This window comes from Phyllobates terribilis, unplaced genomic scaffold, assembly GCF_046119375.1.
Source record: "Phyllobates terribilis strain yellow unplaced genomic scaffold, ASM4611937v1 Scaffold_9__5_contigs__length_417890890, whole genome shotgun sequence".
Lineage (NCBI taxonomy): Eukaryota > Metazoa > Chordata > Amphibia > Anura > Dendrobatidae > Phyllobates > Phyllobates terribilis.
The window spans coordinates 271,146,339-271,152,864 of NW_027362769.1; positions in this window are offsets into that span (position 1 = coordinate 271,146,339).

Genomic DNA, 6,526 nt, shown 5'->3' on the forward strand with positions numbered 1-6,526 from the left:
TTTTCAATTTTACCCCCGTGGGATATATATTCTACCCACACACATTTGGAACTCTGCTGGGGTACCCTCACACATATTATTCCCTCATTTAGTGGATATTTTCACAAAAAAGTGAATTTTTCAAAAATCCAGAAAATTGGCTGAAAATGACTAAATATCAAGGACTCATTGGGCGAATCACTCTCGAACTGAAATCGAAACGCTCACTGACAATTGCCCTATCTGAAAGTCTGATAAACGCCGGAAAAATGGCTAAGTCCAAAAAAAAATTTTTTTTCAACTTTTTTCAGTTTTACCCCCGTGGGATATATATTCTACCCACACACATTTGTAACTCTCCTGGGGTACCCTCACACATATTATTCCCTCATTTAGTGGATATTTTCACAAAAAAGTGAAATTTTCAAAAATCCAAAATATTGTCTGAAAACGACTAAATATCAAGGACTCATTGGGCGAATTGCTCTGGAACTGAAATTGGAACGCTCACTGACATTTGCCCTATCTGAAAGTCTGATAAACGCAGGAAAAATGGCTAAGTCCAAAAAATAATTTTTTTCAACTTTTTTCAATTTTACCCCCGTGGGATATATATTTTACCCACACACATTTGGAACTCTCCTGGGGTACCCTCACACATATTATTCCCTCATTTAGTGGATATTTTCCCCAAAAATGAATTTTTCAAAAATCCAGAAAATTGGCTGAAAACGACTAAATATCAAGGCTTCATTGGGCGAATCGCTCTGGAACTGAAATCGGAACACTCACTGACATTTGCCCTATCTGAAAGTCTGATAAATGCCGGAAAAATGGCTAAGTCCAAAAAAAAAATTTTTTCAACTTTTTTCAATTTTACCCCCGTGGGATATATATTCTACCCACACACATTTGGAACACTCCTGGGGTACCCTCACACATATTATTCCCTCATTTAGTGGATATTTTCACAAAAAAGTGAAATTTTCAAAAATCCAAAATATTGGCTGAAAACGACTAAATATCAAGGACTCATTGGGTGAATCGCTCTGGAACTGAAACCGGAACGCTCACTGACATTTGCCCTATCTGAAAGTCTGATAAACGCCGTAAAAATGACTAAGTCCAAAAAAAAAATTTTTCAACTTTTTTCAATTTTACCCCCGTGGGATATATATTCTACCCACACACATTTGGAACACTCCTGGGGTACCCTCACACATATTATTCCCTCATTTAGTGGATATTTTCACAAAAAAATGAATTTTCCAAAAATCCAGAAAATTGGCTGAAAACTACTAAATATCAAGGACTCATTGGTCGCATCGCTCTGGAACTGAAATCGGAATGCTCACTGACATTTGCCCTATCTGAAAGTCTGATAAACGCCGGAAAAATGGCTGAGTCCAAAAAATATTTTTTTTTTACTTTTTTAAATTTTACCCCCGTGGGATATATATTTTACCCACACACATTTGGAACTCTCCTGGAGTACCCTCACACATATTATTCCCTCATTTAGTGGATATTTTCACAAAAAAGTGAATTTTTCAAAAATCCAGAAAATTGGCTGAAAACGACTAAATATCAAGGACTCATTGGGCGAATCGCTCTGGAACTGAAATCGGAACACTCACTGACATTTGCCATATCTGAAAGTCTGATAAACGCCGGAAAAATGACTAAGTCCAAAAAAAAAATTTTTTTCAACTTTTTTCAGTTTTACCCCCGTGGGATATATATTCTACCCACACACATTTGGAACTCTCCTGGGGTACCCTCACACATATTATTCCCTCATTTAGTGGATATTTTCACAAAAAAGTGAAATTTTCAAAAATCCAAAATATTGGCTGAAAACGACTAAATATCAAGGACTCATTGGGTGAATCGCTCTGGAACTGAATTCGGAACGCTCACTGACATTTGCCCTATCTGAAAGTCTGATAAACGCTGGAAAAATGACTAAGTCCAAAAAAAAATGTTTTTTCAACTTTTTTCAGTTTTACCCCCGTGGGATATATATTCTACCCACACACATTTGGAACTCTCCTGGGGTACCCTCACACATATTATTCCCTCATTTAGTGGATATTATCACAAAAAAGTGAATTTTTAAAAAATCCAGAAAATTGGCTGAAAATGACTAAATATCAAGGACTCATTGGGCGAATCGCCCTTGAACTGAAATTAGAACGCTCACTAACATTTGCCCTATCTGAAAGTCTGATAAACGCAGGAAAAATGGCTAAGTCCAAAAAATAATTTTTTTCAACTTTTTTCAATTTTACCCCCGTGGGATATATATTCTACCCACACACATTTGAAACTCTGCTGGGGTACCCTCACACATATTATTCCCTCATTTAGTGGATATTTTCACAAAAAAGTGAATTTTTCAAAAATCCAGAAAATTGGCTGAAAATGACTAAATATCAAGGACTCATTGGGCGAATCACTCTCGAACTGAAATCGAAACGCTCACTGACAATTGCCCTATCTGAAAGTCTGATAAACGCCGGAAAAATGGCTAAGTCCAAAAAAAAAATTTTTTCAACTTTTTTCAATTTTACCCCCGTGGGATATATATTCAACCCACACACATTTGGAACTCTGCTGGGGTACCCTCACACATATTATTCCCTCATTTAGTGGATATTTTCACAAAAAAGTGAAATTTTCAAAAATCCAGAAAATTGGCTGAAAATGACTAAATATCAAGGACTCATTGGGCGAATCGCTCTCGAACTGAAATCGAAACACTCACTGACAATTGCCCTATCTGAAAGTCTGATAAACGCCGGAAAAATGGCTAAATCCCAAAAAAAAAATTTTTCAACTTTTTTCAATTTTACCCCCGTGGGATATATATTCTACCCACACACATTTGGAACTCTGCTGGGGTACCCTCACACATATTATTCCCTCATTTAGTGGATATTTTCACAAAAAAGTGAATTTTTCAAAAATCCAGAAAATTGGCTGAAAATGACTAAATATCAAGGACTCATTGGGCGAATCACTCTCGAACTGAAATCGAAACGCTCACTGACAATTGCCCTATCTGAAAGTCTGATAAACGCCGGAAAAATGGCTAAGTCCAAAAAAAAATTTTTTTTCAACTTTTTTCAGTTTTACCCCCGTGGGATATATATTCTACCCACACACATTTGTAACTCTCCTGGGGTACCCTCACACATATTATTCCCTCATTTAGTGGATATTTTCACAAAAAAGTGAAATTTTCAAAAATCCAAAATATTGTCTGAAAACGACTAAATATCAAGGACTCATTGGGCGAATTGCTCTGCAACTGAAATTGGAACGCTCACTGACATTTGCCCTATCTGAAAGTCTGATAAACGCAGGAAAAATGGCTAAGTCCAAAAAATAATTTTTTTCAACTTTTTTCAATTTTACCCCCGTGGGATATATATTTTACCCACACACATTTGGAACTCTCCTGGGGTACCCTCACACATATTATTCCCTCATTTAGTGGATATTTTCCCCAAAAATGAATTTTTCAAAAATCCAGAAAATTGGCTGAAAACGACTAAATATCAAGGCTTCATTGGGCGAATCGCTCTGGAACTGAAATCGGAACGCTCACTGACATTTGCCCTATCTGAAAGTCTGATAAACGCCGGAAAAATGACTAAGTCCAAAAAAAAATTTTTTTCCAACTTTTTTCAGTTTTACTCCCGTGGGATATATATTCTACCCACACACATTTGGAACTCTCCTGGGGTACCCTCACACATATTATTCCCTTATTTAGTGGATATTATCACAAAAAAGTGAATTTTTAAAAAATCCAGAAAATTGGCTGAAAATGACTAAATATCAAGGACTCATTGGGCGAATCGCTCTGGAACTGAAATTGGAACGCTCACTGACATTTGCCCTATCTGAAAGTTTGATAAACGCCGGAAAAATGACTAAGTCCAAAAAAAAATTTTTTTCAACTTTTTTCAATTTTACCCCCGTGGGATATATATTCTACCCACACACATTTGGAACACTCCTGGGGTACCCTCACACATATTATTCCCTCATTTAGTGGATATTTTCACACAAAAGTGAAATTTTCAAAAATCCAAAATATTGGCTGAAAACGACTAAATATCAAGGACTCATTGGGCGAATCGCTCTGGAACTGAAATCGGAACGCTCACTGACATTTGCCCTATCTGAAAGTCTGATAAACGCAGGAAAACTGGCTAAGTCCAAAAAATAATTTTTTTCAACTTTTTTCAATTTTACCCCCGTGGGATATATATTTTACCCACACACATTTGGAACTCTCCTGGGGTACCCTCACACATATTATTCCCTCATTTAGTGGATATTTTCCCCAAAAATGAATTTTTCAAAAATCCAGAAAATTGGCTGAAAACGACTAAATATCAAGGAATCATTGGGCGAATCGCTTTGGAACTGAAATCGGAATGCTCACTGACATTTGCCCTATCTGAAAGTCTGATAAACGTCGGAAAAATGACTAAGTCCAAAAAAAAAATTTTTTTCATCTTTTTTCAGTTTTACCCCCTTGGGATATATATTCTACCCACACACATTTGGAACTTTCCTGGGGTACCCTCACACATATTATTCCCTCATTTAGTGGATATTTTCACAAAAAAGTGAATTTTTCAAAAATCCAGAAAATTGGCTGAAAATGACTAAATATCAAGGACTCATTGGGCGAATCGCTCTGGAACTGAAATCGGAACACTCACTGACATTTGCCCTATCTGAAAGTCTGATAAACGCCGGAAAAATGACTAAGTCTAAAAAAAAAATTTTTTTCATCTTTTTTCAGTTTTACCCCCGTGGGATATATATTCTACCCACACACATTTGGAACTCTCCTGGGGTACCCTCACACATATTATTCCCTCATTTAGTGGATATTTTCACAAAAAAGTGAATTTTTCAAAAATCCAGAAAATTGGCTGAAAATAACTAAATATCAAGGACTCATTGGGCGAATCGCTCTGGAACTGAAATCGGAACGATCACTGACATTTGCCCTATCTGAAAGTCTGATAAACGTCGGAAAAATGACTAAGTCCAAAAAAAAAATTTTTTTCATCTTTTTTCAGTTTTACCCCCGTGGGATATATATTCTACCCACACACATTTGGAACTCTCCTGGGGTACCCTCACACATATTATTCCCTCATTTAGTGGATATTTTCACAAAAAAGTGAATTTTTCAAAAATCCAGAAAATTGGCTGAAAATAACTAAATATCAAGGACTCATTTTAGCGAATCGCTCTGGAACTGAAATCGGAACGATCACTGACATTTGCCCTATCTGAAAGTCTGATAAACGCCGGAAAAATGACTAAGTCCAAAAAAAAAATTTTTTTCAACTTTTTTCAATTTTACCCCCGTGGGATATATATTCTACCCACACACATTTGGAACACTCCTGGGGTACCCTCACACATATTATTCCCTCATTTAGTGGATATTTTCACAAAAAAGTGAAATTTTCAAAAATCCAAAATATTGGCTGAAAACGACTAAATATCAAGGACTCATTGGGCGCATCGCTCTGGAACTGAAATTGGAATGCTCACTGACATTTGCCCTATCTGAAAGTCTGATAAACGCCGGAAAAATGGCTGAGTCCAAAAAATAATTTTTTTTAACTTTTTTAAATTTTACACCCCGTGGGATATATATTTTACCCACACACATTTGGAACTCTCCTGGAGTACCCTCACACATATTATTCCCTCATTTAGTGGATATTTTCACAAAAAAGTGAATTTTTCAAAAATCCAGAAAATTGGCTGAAAACGACTAAATATCAAAGACTCATTGGGCGAATCGCTCTGGAACTGAAATCGGAACACTCACTGACATTTGCCATATCTGAAAGTCTGATAAACGCCGGAAAAATGACTAAGTCCAAAAAAAATTTTTTTTTCATCTTTTTTCAGTTTTACCCCCGTGGGATATATATTCTACCCACACACATTTGGAACTCTCCTGGGGTACCCTCACACATATTATTCCCTCATTTAGTGGATATTTTCACAAAAAAAGTGAAATTTTCAAAAATCCAAAATATTGGCTGAAAACGACTAAATATCAAGGACTCATTGGGTGAATCGCTCTGGAACTGAAATCGGAATGCTCACTGACATTTGCCCTATCTGAAAGTCTGATAAACGCAGGAAAAATGGCTAAGTCCAAAAAATAATTTTTTTCAACTTTTTTCAATTTTACCCTGTGGGATATATATTTTACCCACACACATTTGGAACTCTCCTGGGGTACCCTCACACATATTATTCCCTCATTTAGTGGATATTTTCCCCAAAAATGAATTTTTCAAAAATCCAGAAAATTGGCTGAAAACGACTAAATATCAAGGACTCATTGGGCGAATCGCTCTGGAACTGAAATCAGAACACTCACTGACATTTGCCATATCTGAAAGTCTGATAAACGCCGGAAAGATGACTAAGTCCAAAAAAAATTTTTTTCAACTTTTTTCAGTTTTACCCCCGTGGGATATATATTCTA